The sequence below is a fragment of the Phyllobates terribilis genome, unplaced genomic scaffold (genome assembly GCF_046119375.1).
Source record: "Phyllobates terribilis strain yellow unplaced genomic scaffold, ASM4611937v1 Scaffold_650__1_contigs__length_881393, whole genome shotgun sequence".
NCBI classification, from domain to species: domain Eukaryota; kingdom Metazoa; phylum Chordata; class Amphibia; order Anura; family Dendrobatidae; genus Phyllobates; species Phyllobates terribilis.
Genome location: NW_027363410.1, coordinates 16277 through 34102, shown reverse-complemented (window position 1 = coordinate 34102; position 17826 = coordinate 16277). Strand labels below are relative to the sequence as shown.

The window sequence follows — 17826 nt, the reverse complement described above, 5'->3', positions numbered from 1 at the left end:
GGAGCTTTCACCTAAATAACTACAGGTGGTGAGATAAGCTGCACAATATAATTGACCTTTCAGTATATTGTTGCACACACACCATCTATTTAGCAAATGCCCTTGTTATCAACAGCAGCCTTTTAAACTCACCTGAGCTAACAGGTATGTGCGCTGGTTACTCTGCTGCGCTTAAAATTTCTTTTTTGGTTTGCTACAATGCCTTTTCTGAAACGTTGTCTCCTTCTGCTGGAACACTGACTTCTTTCATTTAATGCCTGCAGACTATAAAAGAGAACCCAACCCAAAAAGTTTGGTTGATTAGTCTGTGGCATTCTGTTAAACTGTTGCTTATGGCGGTCTCTGTGAGCTTCTCAGCGACATTCAGCCAGCCAGGTATCCTGCCTGCAGTAGATGGAATGTGGCAATGGAACGCTGGCTGCGCGTGTCATAATAGGCTCTGAGCCTTTATATACCTGTGCACAGCAGCAGCCACCTTCAGTCTGCTGCTGGACAGCCAGCAGCAGCAGCAGCAGGAGAGGTATGTAATCAGGAGCCCTCCTGCTAAGGGTAGACAGCTGCTCGTTCCACCCCACCCCCCGCCTTAATTGGTTCTCCTCCCTTCCAACGGTGTTGAGGCGGGTGGGAACAGCAGGGGGTGAAGGTGCTGTGTTTAAAGAGGTGGAGTTATGCAGATCTAAAACGCGTGGATTGCAGCAGCAGCAAGCCGAAAAGTGCAGGCATGTAAGGGATCTAGAGGTTGACAACATGTCTTCTTAACGGGAGTCCAGGAGCTCATCTCCACAAATGGACTTTTCAGGATCCTTGGGTGGCTCCGTAGTTTGAAACCAATTCTGGTTATCGCTTCTCGGCCTTTTGGCTAAGATCAAGTGTAGTATCTGTTCTTATCAGTTTAATATCTGATACGTCCCCTATCTGGGGACCATATATTAAATGGATTTTTAGAACAGGGAGATGGAAAAAGAGCTTGCTCTGTCCACTCCACGCATTGACCTGGTATTGCAGTATCTCCAGGACCGGTGCACCCCTTCTTTAATGCAGTTTCTAAAATCAGAAAGAATTGAATTCAATGTTTTTTGTTCATTTTGCTTGTTTGTCGGATTTTGGGATGGACTCTTTGGCTTTGCTTTTCTTCTCCTCATTGGATTTTTCATGTTCAAAGTTGCAGAAGCCAGATTACAAGCTCATTTTGGTTCAACTTCAGCAACTGTGCATTGCATTGCCATGTAATGTGATGCAATGCTATCTTTCTAGCTCTCCCTTTTTACTTCCTTTTGGATAAACAGACATATTAGGCAAGCATTTTGGAGCTTTCACCTAAATAACTACAGGTGGTGAGATAAGCTGCACAATATAATTGACCTTTCAGTATATTGTTGCACACACACCATCTATTTAGCAAATGCCCTTGTTATCAACAGCAGCCTTTTAAACTCACCTGAGCTAACAGGTATGTGCGCTGGTTACTCTGCTGCGCTTAAAATTTCTTTTTTGGTTTGCTACAATGCCTTTTCTGAAACGTCTCCTTCTGCTGGAACACTGACTTCTTTCATTTAATGCCTGCAGACTATAAAAGAGAACCCAACCCAAAAAGTTTGGTTGATTAGTCTGTGGCATTCTGTTAAACTGTTGCTTATGGCGGTCTCTGTGAGCTTCTCAGCGACATTCAGCCAGCCAGGTATCCTGCCTGCAGTAGATGGAATGTGGCAATGGAACGCTGGCTGCGCGTGTCATAATAGGCTCTGAGCCTTTATATACCTGTGCACAGCAGCAGCCACCTTCAGTCTGCTGCTGGACAGCCAGCAGCAGCAGCAGCAGGAGAGGTATGTAATCAGGAGCCCTCCTGCTAAGGGTAGACAGCTGCTCGTTCCACCCCACCCCCCGCCTTAATTGGTTCTCCTCCCTTCCAACGGTGTTGAGGCGGGTGGGAACAGCAGGGGGTGAAGGTGCTGTGTTTAAAGAGGTGGAGTTATGCAGATCTAAAACGCGTGGATTGCAGCAGCAGCAAGCCGAAAAGTGCAGGCATGTAAGGGATCTAGAGGTTGACAACATGTCTTCTTAACGGGAGTCCAGGAGCTCATCTCCACAAATGGACTTTTCAGGATCCTTGGGTGGCTCCGTAGTTTGAAACCAATTCTGGTTATCGCTTCTCGGCCTTTTGGCTAAGATCAAGTGTAGTATCTGTTCTTATCAGTTTAATATCTGATACGTCCCCTATCTGGGGACCATATATTAAATGGATTTTTAGAACAGGGAGATGGAAAAAGAGCTTGCTCTGTCCACTCCACGCATTGACCTGGTATTGCAGTATCTCCAGGACCGGTGCACCCCTTCTTTAATGCAGTTTCTAAAATCAGAAAGAATTGAATTCAATGTTTTTTGTTCATTTTGCTTGTTTGTCGGATTTTGGGATGGACTCTTTGGCTTTGCTTTTCTTCTCCTCATTGGATTTTTCATGTTCAAAGTTGCAGAAGCCAGATTACAAGCTCATTTTGGTTCAACTTCAGCAACTGTGCATTGCATTGCCATGTAATGTGATGCAATGCTATCTTTCTAGCTCTCCCTTTTTACTTCCTTTTGGATAAACAGACATATTAGGCAAGCATTTTGGAGCTTTCACCTAAATAACTACAGGTGGTGAGATAAGCTGCACAATATAATTGACCTTTCAGTATATTGTTGCACACACACCATCTATTTAGCAAATGCCCTTGTTATCAACAGCAGCCTTTTAAACTCACCTGAGCTAACAGGTATGTGCGCTGGTTACTCTGCTGCGCTTAAAATTTCTTTTTTGGTTTGCTACAATGCCTTTTCTGAAACGTTGTCTCCTTCTGCTGGAACACTGACTTCTTTCATTTAATGCCTGCAGACTATAAAAGAGAACCCAACCCAAAAAGTTTGGTTGATTAGTCTGTGGCATTCTGTTAAACTGTTGCTTATGGCGGTCTCTGTGAGCTTCTCAGCGACATTCAGCCAGCCAGGTATCCTGCCTGCAGTAGATGGAATGTGGCAATGGAACGCTGGCTGCGCGTGTCATAATAGGCTCTGAGCCTTTATATACCTGTGCACAGCAGCAGCCACCTTCAGTCTGCTGCTGGACAGCCAGCAGCAGCAGCAGCAGGAGAGGTATGTAATCAGGAGCCCTCCTGCTAAGGGTAGACAGCTGCTCGTTCCACCCCACCCCCCGCCTTAATTGGTTCTCCTCCCTTCCAACGGTGTTGAGGCGGGTGGGAACAGCAGGGGGTGAAGGTGCTGTGTTTAAAGAGGTGGAGTTATGCAGATCTAAAACGCGTGGATTGCAGCAGCAGCAAGCCGAAAAGTGCAGGCATGTAAGGGATCTAGAGGTTGACAACATGTCTTCTTAACGGGAGTCCAGGAGCTCATCTCCACAAATGGACTTTTCAGGATCCTTGGGTGGCTCCGTAGTTTGAAACCAATTCTGGTTATCGCTTCTCGGCCTTTTGGCTAAGATCAAGTGCAGTGATTTAGCGATTGCTGCCTTGGTTTTGGTTGGAGGTGTCTGGGGTACCTGGCTCGTCGGCCTTGGGGGATCGTCCTTACTTAATTGTGGGGACTTCACCCCCTTGCTGCTATAGGCGTGTCGGCTTAGTCCCCAGACAACGGGAAGCGATCATACTCGCTCCTTCTGTGTGTTGGAGTGGAGATTACGCTCATTCTGTTGGAGAATCATGGCAACAGAGGCGGAGTTGTGGCCGAAGTTGGAGGTTCCAGAACATGCACGTGTGGAGACCGCTTTCCGGATTTTTGTCCGGAGAGACTGTCAGAAGGTTAAGGACTTTCGGTTTATTATGAAGGAGATCATCTTGGGTGTCGCAAAGGTGAAAAAAGAAGACATCGTGGCAGTTATGGATTATCCCCAAAAGGGTGTCTATGACGTGTTTTTTGAGTCTAGGAAGATTTTGGAGAACTATATGGATTCTTTTGATGAATTGAGACATGAGAAGTTTGTTGGAATTCGGTTTCAACGTCACGTATTTAGTAGTGAAAAGATGGTGACAGTGAAGATGTTTTCACCACTGGTTCCAGAAGAGGACATTGTCACGTTTTTGAGTGGTTTTGCCAAGTCTGTAGTATCAAAAGGTAAAGTAATGAATGAATTCGGAGTATGGACGGGAAAGTGGAAATTTTTTGTGGAATTTAACATGAACAAGGATAGGAGTTTTTCCTACCCGCCTCAAAGGTTTAAGCTTGGTAAAGTAAGTGGGAATTTATTCTTTAATGGGATGGATTCCTTTTGTTCAATTTGTGAGGTATATGGTCATAAACGTGAAGACTGTACTGCAGAAAAGTGTTGGAAGTGTAAAGCGGAAGGACATGTTTCTAAATCATGTCCAGTAGAAAGGAATAAGTGTAACCTGTGTATGGAAATTGGGCATAGGTTTAAGGAATGCCCAAAGAGAAAGAGTAATAAGGAGAAGATGGAAAGTGCAAAGGCGGAAAAGAAAGAAAAAAAGAAGACGGTAGAGGTTCAGAGGCAAACAGAAGAGGAGGAAGCTGATAAAGAAATGGACAAAGTTAAAAAAGGAATTGCGGAAATGAAGGGAAGTGGTGTGTGTTTTGAAGCTTTTTTTCCAAAGGTAATCGCAAGTGTGAAGGCAAATAAAGAGAGGTTTTTTGAAACCTATAAGGTGGGAAGGACATGGATAGATTATGTGAATACAAACTTTGAATCTTTCTCGCAAGAGAAAGGACTGTTGGAGTATCTAACATATTATGCGTTGAAGGGAGGAATGCAGTAATGTGTTTTGTTTCCTTCCTCTATATATTATGTGTCTGAGAGGAAATACTGGTTGTTGTTTTGTTTTTTTTGTATATGCATTAAATAATGTTTTTTTGTTTTAAAATGACACGATGATGGATTTGGTCCATCACCGTTTTCAGAAGTATGGAATCGAGATGGTACTTGTAATCTGAGTGTTATGAAAAGAAAAAAAAAAAAAAAAAAAAAAAATCTGTTCTTATCAGTTTAATATCTGATACGTCCCCTATCTGGGGACCATATATTAAATGGATTTTTAGAACAGGGAGATGGAAAAAGAGCTTGCTCTGTCCACTCCACGCATTGACCTGGTATTGCAGTATCTCCAGGACCGGTGCACCCCTTCTTTAATGCAGTTTCTAAAATCAGAAAGAATTGAATTCAATGTTTTTTGTTCATTTTGCTTGTTTGTCGGATTTTGGGATGGACTCTTTGGCTTTGCTTTTCTTCTCCTCATTGGATTTTTCATGTTCAAAGTTGCAGAAGCCAGATTACAAGCTCATTTTGGTTCAACTTCAGCAACTGTGCATTGCATTGCCATGTAATGTGATGCAATGCTATCTTTCTAGCTCTCCCTTTTTACTTCCTTTTGGATAAACAGACATATTAGGCAAGCATTTTGGAGCTTTCACCTAAATAACTACAGGTGGTGAGATAAGCTGCACAATATAATTGACCTTTCAGTATATTGTTGCACACACACCATCTATTTAGCAAATGCCCTTGTTATCAACAGCAGCCTTTTAAACTCACCTGAGCTAACAGGTATGTGCGCTGGTTACTCTGCTGCGCTTAAAATTTCTTTTTTGGTTTGCTACAATGCCTTTTCTGAAACGTTGTCTCCTTCTGCTGGAACACTGACTTCTTTCATTTAATGCCTGCAGACTATAAAAGAGAACCCAACCCAAAAAGTTTGGTTGATTAGTCTGTGGCATTCTGTTAAACTGTTGCTTATGGCGGTCTCTGTGAGCTTCTCAGCGACATTCAGCCAGCCAGGTATCCTGCCTGCAGTAGATGGAATGTGGCAATGGAACGCTGGCTGCGCGTGTCATAATAGGCTCTGAGCCTTTATATACCTGTGCACAGCAGCAGCCACCTTCAGTCTGCTGCTGGACAGCCAGCAGCAGCAGCAGGAGAGGTATGTAATCAGGAGCCCTCCTGCTAAGGGTAGACAGCTGCTCGTTCCACCCCACCCCCCGCCTTAATTGGTTCTCCTCCCTTCCAACGGTGTTGAGGCGGGTGGGAACAGCAGGGGGTGAAGGTGCTGTGTTTAAAGAGGTGGAGTTATGCAGATCTAAAACGCGTGGATTGCAGCAGCAGCAAGCCGAAAAGTGCAGGCATGTAAGGGATCTAGAGGTTGACAACATGTCTTCTTAACGGGAGTCCAGGAGCTCATCTCCACAAATGGACTTTTCAGGATCCTTGGGTGGCTCCGTAGTTTGAAACCAATTCTGGTTATCGCTTCTCGGCCTTTTGGCTAAGATCAAGTGTAGTATCTGTTCTTATCAGTTTAATATCTGATACGTCTCCTATCTGGGGACCATATATTAAATGGATTTTTAGAACAGGGAGATGGAAAAAGAGCTTGCTCTGTCCACTCCACGCATTGACCTGGTATTGCAGTATCTCCAGGACCGGTGCACCCCTTCTTTAATGCAGTTTCTAAAATCAGAAAGAATTGAATTCAATGTTTTTTGTTCATTTTGCTTGTTTGTCGGATTTTGGGATGGACTCTTTGGCTTTGCTTTTCTTCTCCTCATTGGATTTTTCATGTTCAAAGTTGCAGAAGCCAGATTACAAGCTCATTTTGGTTCAACTTCAGCAACTGTGCATTGCATTGCCATGTAATGTGATGCAATGCTATCTTTCTAGCTCTCCCTTTTTACATCCTTTTGGATAAACAGACATATTAGGCAAGCATTTTGGAGCTTTCACCTAAATAACTACAGGTGGTGAGATAAGCTGCACAATATAATTGACCTTTCAGTATATTGTTGCACACACACCATCTATTTAGCAAATGCCCTTGTTATCAACAGCAGCCTTTTAAACTCACCTGAGCTAACAGGTATGTGCGCTGGTTACTCTGCTGCGCTTAAAATTTCTTTTTTGGTTTGCTACAATGCCTTTTCTGAAACGTTGTCTCCTTCTGCTGGAACACTGACTTCTTTCATTTAATGCCTGCAGACTATAAAAGAGAACCCAACCCAAAAAGTTTGGTTGATTAGTCTGTGGCATTCTGTTAAACTGTTGCTTATGGCGGTCTCTGTGAGCTTCTCAGCGACATTCAGCCAGCCAGGTATCCTGCCTGCAGTAGATGGAATGTGGCAATGGAACGCTGGCTGCGCGTGTCATAATAGGCTCTGAGCCTTTATATACCTGTGCACAGCAGCAGCCACCTTCAGTCTGCTGCTGGACAGCCAGCAGCAGCAGCAGCAGGAGAGGTATGTAATCAGGAGCCCTCCTGCTAAGGGTAGACAGCTGCTCGTTCCACCCCACCCCCCGCCTTAATTGGTTCTCCTCCCTTCCAACGGTGTTGAGGCGGGTGGGAACAGCAGGGGGTGAAGGTGCTGTGTTTAAAGAGGTGGAGTTATGCAGATCTAAAACGCGTGGATTGCAGCAGCAGCAAGCCGAAAAGTGCAGGCATGTAAGGGATCTAGAGGTTGACAACATGTCTTCTTAACGGGAGTCCAGGAGCTCATCTCCACAAATGGACTTTTCAGGATCCTTGGGTGGCTCCGTAGTTTGAAACCAATTCTGGTTATCGCTTCTCGGCCTTTTGGCTAAGATCAAGTGTAGTATCTGTTCTTATCAGTTTAATATCTGATACGTCCCCTATCTGGGGACCATATATTAAATGGATTTTTAGAACAGGGAGATGGAAAAAGAGCTTGCTCTGTCCACTCCACGCATTGACCTGGTATTGCAGTATCTCCAGGACTGGTGCACCCCTTCTTTAATGCAGTTTCTAAAATCAGAAAGAATTGAATTCAATGTTTTTTGTTCATTTTGCTTGTTTGTCGGATTTTGGGATGGACTCTTTGGCTTTGCTTTTCTTCTCCTCATTGGATTTTTCATGTTCAAAGTTGCAGAAGCCAGATTACAAGCTCATTTTGGTTCAACTTCAGCAACTGTGCATTGCATTGCCATGTAATGTGATGCAATGCTATCTTTCTAGCTCTCCCTTTTTACTTCCTTTTGGATAAACAGACATATTAGGCAAGCATTTTGGAGCTTTCACCTAAATAACTACAGGTGGTGAGATAAGCTGCACAATATAATTGACCTTTCAGTATATTGTTGCACACACACCATCTATTTAGCAAATGCCCTTGTTATCAACAGCAGCCTTTTAAACTCACCTGAGCTAACAGGTATGTGCGCTGGTTACTCTGCTGCGCTTAAAATTTCTTTTTTGGTTTGCTACAATGCCTTTTCTGAAACGTTGTCTCCTTCTGCTGGAACACTGACTTCTTTCATTTAATGCCTGCAGACTATAAAAGAGAACCCAACCCAAAAAGTTTGGTTGATTAGTCTGTGGCATTCTGTTAAACTGTTGCTTATGGCGGTCTCTGTGAGCTTCTCAGCGACATTCAGCCAGCCAGGTATCCTGCCTGCAGTAGATGGAATGTGGCAATGGAACGCTGGCTGCGCGTGTCATAATAGGCTCTGAGCCTTTATATACCTGTGCACAGCAGCAGCCACCTTCAGTCTGCTGCTGGACAGCCAGCAGCAGCAGCAGCAGGAGAGGTATGTAATCAGGAGCCCTCCTGCTAAGGGTAGACAGCTGCTCGTTCCACCCCACCCCCCGCCTTAATTGGTTCTCCTCCCTTCCAACGGTGTTGAGGCGGGTGGGAACAGCAGGGGGTGAAGGTGCTGTGTTTAAAGAGGTGGAGTTATGCAGATCTAAAACGCGTGGATTGCAGCAGCAGCAAGCCGAAAAGTGCAGGCATGTAAGGGATCTAGAGGTTGACAACATGTCTTCTTAACGGGAGTCCAGGAGCTCATCTCCACAAATGGACTTTTCAGGATCCTTGGGTGGCTCCGTAGTTTGAAACCAATTCTGGTTATCGCTTCTCGGCCTTTTGGCTAAGATCAAGTGTAGTATCTGTTCTTATCAGTTTAATATCTGATACGTCCCCTATCTGGGGACCATATATTAAATGGATTTTTAGAACAGGGAGATGGAAAAAGAGCTTGCTCTGTCCACTCCACACATTGACCTGGTATTGCAGTATCTCCAGGACCGGTGCACCCCTTCTTTAATGCAGTTTCTAAAATCAGAAAGAATTGAATTCAATGTTTTTTGTTCATTTTGCTTGTTTGTCGGATTTTGGGATGGACTCTTTGGCTTTGCTTTTCTTCTCCTCATTGGATTTTTCATGTTCAAAGTTGCAGAAGCCAGATTACAAGCTCATTTTGGTTCAACTTCAGCAACTGTGCATTGCATTGCCATGTAATGTGATGCAATGCTATCTTTCTAGCTCTCCCTTTTTACTTCCTTTTGGATAAACAGACATATTAGGCAAGCATTTTGGAGCTTTCACCTAAATAACTACAGGTGGTGAGATAAGCTGCACAATATAATTGACCTTTCAGTATATTGTTGCACACACACCATCTATTTAGCAAATGCCCTTGTTATCAACAGCAGCCTTTTAAACTCACCTGAGCTAACAGGTATGTGCGCTGGTTACTCTGCTGCGCTTAAAATTTCTTTTTTGGTTTGCTACAATGCCTTTTCTGAAACGTTGTCTCCTTCTGCTGGAACACTGACTTCTTTCATTTAATGCCTGCAGACTATAAAAGAGAACCCAACCCAAAAAGTTTGGTTGATTAGTCTGTGGCATTCTGTTAAACTGTTGCTTATGGCGGTCTCTGTGAGCTTCTCAGCGACATTCAGCCAGCCAGGTATCCTGCCTGCAGTAGATGGAATGTGGCAATGGAACGCTGGTTGCGCGTGTCATAATAGGCTCTGAGCCTTTATATACCTGTGCACAGCAGCAGCCACCTTCAGTCTGCTGCTGGACAGCCAGCAGCAGCAGCAGCAGGAGAGGTATGTAATCAGGAGCCCTCCTGCTAAGGGTAGACAGCTGCTCGTTCCACCCCACCCCCCGCCTTAATTGGTTCTCCTCCCTTCCAACGGTGTTGAGGCGGGTGGGAACAGCAGGGGGTGAAGGTGCTGTGTTTAAAGAGGTGGAGTTATGCAGATCTAAAACGCGTGGATTGCAGCAGCAGCAAGCCGAAAAGTGCAGGCATGTAAGGGATCTAGAGGTTGACAACATGTCTTCTTAACGGGAGTCCAGGAGCTCATCTCCACAAATGGACTTTTCAGGATCCTTGGGTGGCTCCGTAGTTTGAAACCAATTCTGGTTATCGCTTCTCGGCCTTTTGGCTAAGATCAAGTGTAGTATCTGTTCTTATCAGTTTAATATCTGATACGTCCCCTATCTGGGGACCATATATTAAATGGATTTTTAGAACAGGGAGATGGAAAAAGAGCTTGCTCTGTCCACTCCACGCATTGACCTGGTATTGCAGTATCTCCAGGACCGGTGCACCCCTTCTTTAATGCAGTTTCTAAAATCAGAAAGAATTGAATTCAATGTTTTTTGTTCATTTTGCTTGTTTGTCGGATTTTGGGATGGACTCTTTGGCTTTGCTTTTCTTCTCCTCATTGGATTTTTCATGTTCAAAGTTGCAGAAGCCAGATTACAAGCTCATTTTGGTTCAACTTCAGCAACTGTGCATTGCATTGCCATGTAATGTGATGCAATGCTATCTTTCTAGCTCTCCCTTTTTACTTCCTTTTGGATAAACAGACATATTAGGCAAGCATTTTGGAGCTTTCACCTAAATAACTACAGGTGGTGAGATAAGCTGCACAATATAATTGACCTTTCAGTATATTGTTGCACACACACCATCTATTTAGCAAATGCCCTTGTTATCAACAGCAGCCTTTTAAACTCACCTGAGCTAACAGGTATGTGCGCTGGTTACTCTGCTGCGCTTAAAATTTCTTTTTTGGTTTGCTATAATGCCTTTTCTGAAACGTTGTCTCCTTCTGCTGGAACACTGACTTCTTTCATTTAATGCCTGCAGACTATAAAAGAGAACCCAACCCAAAAAGTTTGGTTGATTAGTCTGTGGCATTCTGTTAAACTGTTGCTTATGGCGGTCTCTGTGAGCTTCTCAGCGACATTCAGCCAGCCAGGTATCCTGCCTGCAGTAGATGGAATGTGGCAATGGAACGCTGGCTGCGCGTGTCATAATAGGCTCTGAGCCTTTATATACCTGTGCACAGCAGCAGCCACCTTCAGTCTGCTGCTGGACAGCCAGCAGCAGCAGCAGCAGCAGGAGAGGTATGTAATCAGCAGCCCTCCTGCTAAGGGTAGACAGCTGCTCGTTCCACCCCACCCCCCGCCTTAATTGGTTCTCCTCCCTTCCAACGGTGTTGAGGCGGGTGGGAACAGCAGGGGGTGAAGGTGCTGTGTTTAAAGAGGTGGAGTTATGCAGATCTAAAACGCGTGGATTGCAGCAGCAGCAAGCCGAAAAGTGCAGGCATGTAAGGGATCTAGAGGTTGACAATATGTCTTCTTAACGGGAGTCCAGGAGCTCATCTCCACAAATGGACTTTTCAGGATCCTTGGGTGGCTCCGTAGTTTGAAACCAATTCTGGTTATCGCTTCTCGGCCTTTTGGCTAAGATCAGGTGCAGTGATCTACCAGTTGCTGCCTTGGCCTTGGCTAGGAGGTGCCCAGGGTACCCGGCTCCTTGGCCTGGGGGGATCGCTTTGTCTAACGGCAGGGCTTCACCCTCCTGCTGCTATTGGGGAGTCGGATTAGTCCCTGGGCAACGAGAGGCGATCATCGTGTCACCACACATAGCTGTGGGGGGCAGTTCTTTTGGAGGAAGAAGATGGAGTTGACGAGGAAGAGGAACTGTTTACGGTTCTATGTGAAGACGGAGTTAGAGGATTTTTCGTTGGAGGAGAATCAGATCTTGGATATTCTGTTCAAGTATGGGACGATCATTGAAGAGGACATTTTTTGTATGCAAGAAATCAAGTTTAAAAAGGTATTTGACGTAACACTGAAGTCTGAAGAAAAGTGTATTTGTCTTCTCAAGAATTGGGAAGGAAAAGAAATTGGAGTTAATGCTCTTTTTGCTGGAAGGCCGAAAAAGGTGGTTATCTGTATGGATGACCCCTTTGTAGAGATGGAGGAAGTGATGGAGTTTTTGAAGCCATGGAGTATTTTGGTAAAATTCCAGAAGGACTACTTAAATAAAGTGGGAGTCTGGAATGGGAAGAGAAGTTTCCTAGTTTGGGAAAATGGACAAAATGAACTAAGTTTAGGAAGGATTGTTATAAATGGTAAATGTGGATTCAGTTATGTGGAAAATGGTAAAAGAAGAATTGATAATGGGAAACCTGGATTTTGTTATGAGGAAGGTGGGAAAAAAGAGGAGAAAGGGAAAAAGATATTTGAAGAATCGTTTGAAGATTGTAAAGAGAAAGAAGACAAAGATATACAAGTAGTTGAAAATAAGAAGGAGTTTGTGGGAGAGAAGCAGGAATTCTCAGGAGTTGGGGAATCTATGTTTTGCAGACTGGAGAGAGTACCTAGAAGTAAAGACGTTAAGGAAAAAAGGAAGGTGGATGATAAGGGAAAAGAGAAAGTAATGCAGGATTGTGTTGATACCAGTGCTGAAGCTGAAGAAGATGAAAAGATTTTGCTGCAAGGTTTTGACTGGAAATTGTTGGACATGTCATGGAGGAAGAAGAAACGTGGAAGAAGAAAAATGTTGAGTTGATGTTTTTGTTGGAAGTTTTTTGTTGTTGATGTAAGGATATGTTATGTTATGTTTTATTTATTAATTATCATTAAATTTTCTTAAAAAAAACAAAAAGTTGAATTCGGATGATGAAGGCGTAGGCGACATTTTTTTGGTTATCCATGCAAATGGAATTTAATTTATGTCGCGTCTTCTGACGCATTCAATTAAAAAAATCTGTTCTTATCAGTTTAATATCTGATACGTCCCCTATCTGGGGACCATATATTAAATGGATTTTTAGAACAGGGAGATGGAAAAAGAGCTTGCTCTGTCCACTCCACGCATTGACCTGGTATTGCAGTATCTCCAGGACCGGTGCACCCCTTCTTTAATGCAGTTTCTAAAATCAGAAAGAATTGAATTCAATGTTTTTTGTTCATTTTGCTTGTTTGTCGGATTTTGGGATGGACTCTTTGGCTTTGCTTTTCTTCTCCTCATTGGATTTTTCATGTTCAAAGTTGCAGAAGCCAGATTACAAGCTCATTTTGGTTCAACTTCAGCAACTGTGCATTGCATTGCCATGTAATGTGATGCAATGCTATCTTTCTAGCTCTCCCTTTTTACTTCCTTTTGGATAAACAGACATATTAGGCAAGCATTTTGGAGCTTTCACCTAAATAACTACAGGTGGTGAGATAAGCTGCACAATATAATTGACCTTTCAGTATATTGTTGCACACACACCATCTATTTAGCAAATGCCCTTGTTATCAACAGCAGCCTTTTAAACTCACCTGAGCTAACAGGTATGTGCGCTGGTTACTCTGCTGCGCTTAAAATTTCTTTTTTGGTTTGCTACAATGCCTTTTCTGAAACGTTGTCTCCTTCTGCTGGAACACTGACTTCTTTCATTTAATGCCTGCAGACTATAAAAGAGAACCCAACCCAAAAAGTTTGGTTGATTAGTCTGTGGCATTCTGTTAAACTGTTGCTTATGGCGGTCTCTGTGAGCTTCTCAGCGACATTCAGCCAGTCAGGTATCCTGCCTGCAGTAGATGGAATGTGGCAATGGAACGCTGGCTGCGCGTGTCATAATAGGCTCTGAGCCTTTATATACCTGTGCACAGCAGCAGCCACCTTCAGTCTGCTGCTGGACAGCCAGCAGCAGCAGCAGCAGGAGAGGTATGTAATCAGGAGCCCTCCTGCTAAGGGTAGACAGCTGCTCGTTCCACCCCACCCCCCGCCTTAATTGGTTCTCCTCCCTTCCAACGGTGTTGAGGCGGGTGGGAACAGCAGGGGGTGAAGGTGCTGTGTTTAAAGAGGTGGAGTTATGCAGATCTAAAACGCGTGGATTGCAGCAGCAGCAAGCCGAAAAGTGCAGGCATGTAAGGGATCTAGAGGTTGACAACATGTCTTCTTAACGGGAGTCCAGGAGCTCATCTCCACAAATGGACTTTTCAGGATCCTTGGGTGGCTCCGTAGTTTGAAACCAATTCTGGTTATCGCTTCTCGGCCTTTTGGCTAAGATCAAGTGTAGTATCTGTTCTTATCAGTTTAATATCTGATACGTCCCCTATCTGGGGACCATATATTAAATGGATTTTTAGAACAGGGAGATGGAAAAAGAGCTTGCTCTGTCCACTCCACGCATTGACCTGGTATTGCAGTATCTCCAGGACCGGTGCACCCCTTCTTTAATGCAGTTTCTAAAATCAGAAAGAATTGAATTCAATGTTTTTTGTTCATTTTGCTTGTTTGTCGGATTTTGGGATGGACTCTTTGGCTTTGCTTTTCTTCTCCTCATTGGATTTTTCATGTTCAAAGTTGCAGAAGCCAGATTACAAGCTCATTTTGGTTCAACTTCAGCAACTGTGCATTGCATTGCCATGTAATGTGATGCAATGCTATCTTTCTAGCTCTCCCTTTTTACTTCCTTTTGGATAAACAGACATATTAGGCAAGCATTTTGGAGCTTTCACCTAAATAACTACAGGTGGTGAGATAAGCTGCACAATATAATTGACCTTTCAGTATATTGTTGCACACACACCATCTATTTAGCAAATGCCCTTGTTATCAACAGCAGCCTTTTAAACTCACCTGAGCTAACAGGTATGTGCGCTGGTTACTCTGCTGCGCTTAAAATTTCTTTTTTGGTTTGCTACAATGCCTTTTCTGAAACGTTGTCTCCTTCTGCTGGAACACTGACTTCTTTCATTTAATGCCTGCAGACTATAAAAGAGAACCCAACCCAAAAAGTTTGGTTGATTAGTCTGTGGCATTCTGTTAAACTGTTGCTTATGGCGGTCTCTGTGAGCTTCTCAGCGACATTCAGCCAGCCAGGTATCCTGCCTGCAGTAGATGGAATGTGGCAATGGAACGCTGGCTGCGCGTGTCATAATAGGCTCTGAGCCTTTATATACCTGTGCACAGCAGCAGCCACCTTCAGTCTGCTGCTGGACAGCCAGCAGCAGCAGCAGCAGGAGAGGTATGTAATCAGGAGCCCTCCTGCTAAGGGTAGACAGCTGCTCGTTCCACCCCACCCCCCGCCTTAATTGGTTCTCCTCCCTTCCAACGGTGTTGAGGCGGGTGGGAACAGCAGGGGGTGAAGGTGCTGTGTTTAAAGAGGTGGAGTTATGCAGATCTAAAACGCGTGGATTGCAGCAGCAGCAAGCCGAAAAGTGCAGGCATGTAAGGGATCTAGAGGTTGACAACATGTCTTCTTAACGGGAGTCCAGGAGCTCATCTCCACAAATGGACTTTTCAGGATCCTTGGGTGGCTCCGTAGTTTGAAACCAATTCTGGTTATCGCTTCTCGGCCTTTTGGCTAAGATCAAGTGTAGTATCTGTTCTTATCAGTTTAATATCTGATACGTCCCCTATCTGGGGACCATATATTAAATGGATTTTTAGAACAGGGAGATGGAAAAAGAGCTTGCTCTGTCCACTCCACGCATTGACCTGGTATTGCAGTATCTCCAGGACCGGTGCACCCCTTCTTTAATGCAGTTTCTAAAATCAGAAAGAATTGAATTCAATGTTTTTTGTTCATTTTGCTTGTTTGTCGGATTTTGGGATGGACTCTTTGGCTTTGCTTTTCTTCTCCTCATTGGATTTTTCATGTTCAAAGTTGCAGAAGCCAGATTACAAGCTCATTTTGGTTCAACTTCAGCAACTGTGCATTGCATTGCCATGTAATGTGATGCAATGCTATCTTTCTAGCTCTCCCTTTTTACTTCCTTTTGGATAAACAGACATATTAGGCAAGCATTTTGGAGCTTTCACCTAAATAACTACAGGTGGTGAGATAAGCTGCACAATATAATTGACCTTTCAGTATATTGTTGCACACACACCATCTATTTAGCAAATGCCCTTGTTATCAACAGCAGCCTTTTAAACTCACCTGAGCTAACAGGTATGTGCGCTGGTTACTCTGCTGCGCTTAAAATTTCTTTTTTGGTTTGCTACAATGCCTTTTCTGAAACGTTGTCTCCTTCTGCTGGAACACTGACTTCTTTCATTTAATGCCTGCAGACTATAAAAGAGAACCCAACCCAAAAAGTTTGGTTGATTAGTCTGTGGCATTCTGTTAAACTGTTGCTTATGGCGGTCTCTGTGAGCTTCTCAGCGACATTCAGCCAGCCAGGTATCCTGCCTGCAGTAGATGGAATGTGGCAATGGAACGCTGGCTGCGCGTGTCATAATAGGCTCTGAGCCTTTATATACCTGTGCACAGCAGCAGCCACCTTCAGTCTGCTGCTGGATAGCCAGCAGCAGCAGCAGCAGGAGAGGTATGTAATCAGGAGCCCTCCTGCTAAGGGTAGACAGCTGCTCGTTCCACCCCACCCCCCGCCTTAATTGGTTCTCCTCCCTTCCAACGGTGTTGAGGTGGGTGGGAACAGCAGGGGGTGAAGGTGCTGTGTTTAAAGAGGTGGAGTTATGCAGATCTAAAACGCGTGGATTGCAGCAGCAGCAAGCCGAAAAGTGCAGGCATGTAAGGGATCTAGAGGTTGACAACATGTCTTCTTAACGGGAGTCCAGGAGCTCATCTCCACAAATGGACTTTTCAGGATCCTTGGGTGGCTCCGTAGTTTGAAACCAATTCTGGTTATCGCTTCTCGGCCTTTTGGCTAAGATCAAGTGTAGTATCTGTTCTTATCAGTTTAATATCTGATACGTCCCCTATCTGGGGACCATATATTAAATGGATTTTTAGAACAGGGAGATGGAAAAAGAGCTTGCTCTGTCCACTCCACGCATTGACCTGGTATTGCAGTATCTCCAGGACCGGTGCACCCCTTCTTTAATGCAGTTTCTAAAATCAGAAAGAATTGAATTCAATGTTTTTTGTTCATTTTGCTTGTTTGTCGGATTTTGGGATGGACTCTTTGGCTTTGCTTTTCTTCTCCTCATTGGATTTTTCATGTTCAAAGTTGCAGAAGCCAGATTACAAGCTCATTTTGGTTCAACTTCAGCAACTGTGCATTGCATTGCCATGTAATGTGATGCAATGCTATCTTTCTAGCTCTCCCTTTTTACTTCCTTTTGGATAAACAGACATATTAGGCAAGCATTTTGGAGCTTTCACCTAAATAACTACAGGTGGTGAGATAAGCTGCACAATATAATTGACCTTTCAGTATATTGTTGCACACACACCATCTATTTAGCAAATGCCCTTGTTATCAACAGCAGCCTTTTAAACTCACCTGAGCTAACAGGTATGTGCGCTGGTTACTCTGCTGCGCTTAAAATTTCTTTTTTGGTTTGCTACAATGCCTTTTCTGAAACGTTGTCTCCTTCTGCTGGAACACTGACTTCTTTCATTTAATGCCTGCAGACTATAAAAGAGAACCCAACCCAAAAAGTTTGGTTGATTAGTCTGTGGCATTCTGTTAAACTGTTGCTTATGGCGGTCTCTGTGAGCTTCTCAGCGACATTCAGCCAGCCAGGTATCCTGCCTGCAGTAGATGGAATGTGGCAATGGAACGCTGGCTGCGCGTGTCATAATAGGCTCTGAGCCTTTATATACCTGTGCACAGCAGCAGCCACCTTCAGTCTGCTGCTGGACAGCCAGCAGCAGCAGCAGCAGCAGGAGAGGTATGTAATCAGGAGCCCTCCTGCTAAGGGTAGACAGCTGCTCGTTCCACCCCACCCCCCGCCCTAATTGGTTCTCCTCCCTTCCAACGGTGTTGAGGCGGGTGGGAACAGCAGGGGGTGAAGGTGCTGTGTTTAAAGAGGTGGAGTTATGCAGATCT

The 17826-nt window shown here is 44.2% G+C and overlaps 11 non-coding genes across 11 annotated transcripts; all 11 read left to right on the top strand.

The window, feature by feature from the left end:
• The first annotated feature begins 839 nt into the window (after nt 1-839).
• On the top strand, nt 840-1030 carry LOC141235053 (U2 spliceosomal RNA). The gene has a single exon (XR_012300910.1). It is a non-coding gene; the product is annotated as a U2 spliceosomal RNA (small nuclear RNA).
• A 1112-nt stretch (nt 1031-2142) lies between these two features.
• LOC141235042 (U2 spliceosomal RNA) lies at nt 2143-2333 on the top strand. Its single transcript, XR_012300899.1, has one exon. It is a non-coding gene; the product is annotated as a U2 spliceosomal RNA (small nuclear RNA).
• Nucleotides 2334-4932: 2599 nt separating this feature from the next.
• LOC141235356 (U2 spliceosomal RNA) lies at nt 4933-5128 on the top strand. The gene has a single exon (XR_012301190.1). It is a non-coding gene; the product is annotated as a U2 spliceosomal RNA (small nuclear RNA).
• Nucleotides 5129-6240: 1112 nt separating this feature from the next.
• On the top strand, nt 6241-6431 carry LOC141235220 (U2 spliceosomal RNA). Its single transcript, XR_012301073.1, has one exon. It is a non-coding gene; the product is annotated as a U2 spliceosomal RNA (small nuclear RNA).
• Nucleotides 6432-7546: 1115 nt separating this feature from the next.
• Nucleotides 7547-7737, top strand: LOC141235191 (U2 spliceosomal RNA). The gene has a single exon (XR_012301045.1). It is a non-coding gene; the product is annotated as a U2 spliceosomal RNA (small nuclear RNA).
• Nucleotides 7738-8852: 1115 nt separating this feature from the next.
• LOC141235232 (U2 spliceosomal RNA) lies at nt 8853-9043 on the top strand. The gene has a single exon (XR_012301085.1). It is a non-coding gene; the product is annotated as a U2 spliceosomal RNA (small nuclear RNA).
• A 1115-nt stretch (nt 9044-10158) lies between these two features.
• LOC141235030 (U2 spliceosomal RNA) lies at nt 10159-10349 on the top strand. Its single transcript, XR_012300888.1, has one exon. It is a non-coding gene; the product is annotated as a U2 spliceosomal RNA (small nuclear RNA).
• Nucleotides 10350-12764: 2415 nt separating this feature from the next.
• On the top strand, nt 12765-12951 carry LOC141235294 (U2 spliceosomal RNA). Its single transcript, XR_012301143.1, has one exon. It is a non-coding gene; the product is annotated as a U2 spliceosomal RNA (small nuclear RNA).
• A 1115-nt stretch (nt 12952-14066) lies between these two features.
• LOC141235019 (U2 spliceosomal RNA) lies at nt 14067-14257 on the top strand. Its single transcript, XR_012300877.1, has one exon. It is a non-coding gene; the product is annotated as a U2 spliceosomal RNA (small nuclear RNA).
• A 1115-nt stretch (nt 14258-15372) lies between these two features.
• On the top strand, nt 15373-15563 carry LOC141235007 (U2 spliceosomal RNA). Its single transcript, XR_012300866.1, has one exon. It is a non-coding gene; the product is annotated as a U2 spliceosomal RNA (small nuclear RNA).
• A 1115-nt stretch (nt 15564-16678) lies between these two features.
• Nucleotides 16679-16869, top strand: LOC141234995 (U2 spliceosomal RNA). The gene has a single exon (XR_012300855.1). It is a non-coding gene; the product is annotated as a U2 spliceosomal RNA (small nuclear RNA).
• The last annotated feature ends 957 nt before the right edge of the window (nt 16870-17826 follow it).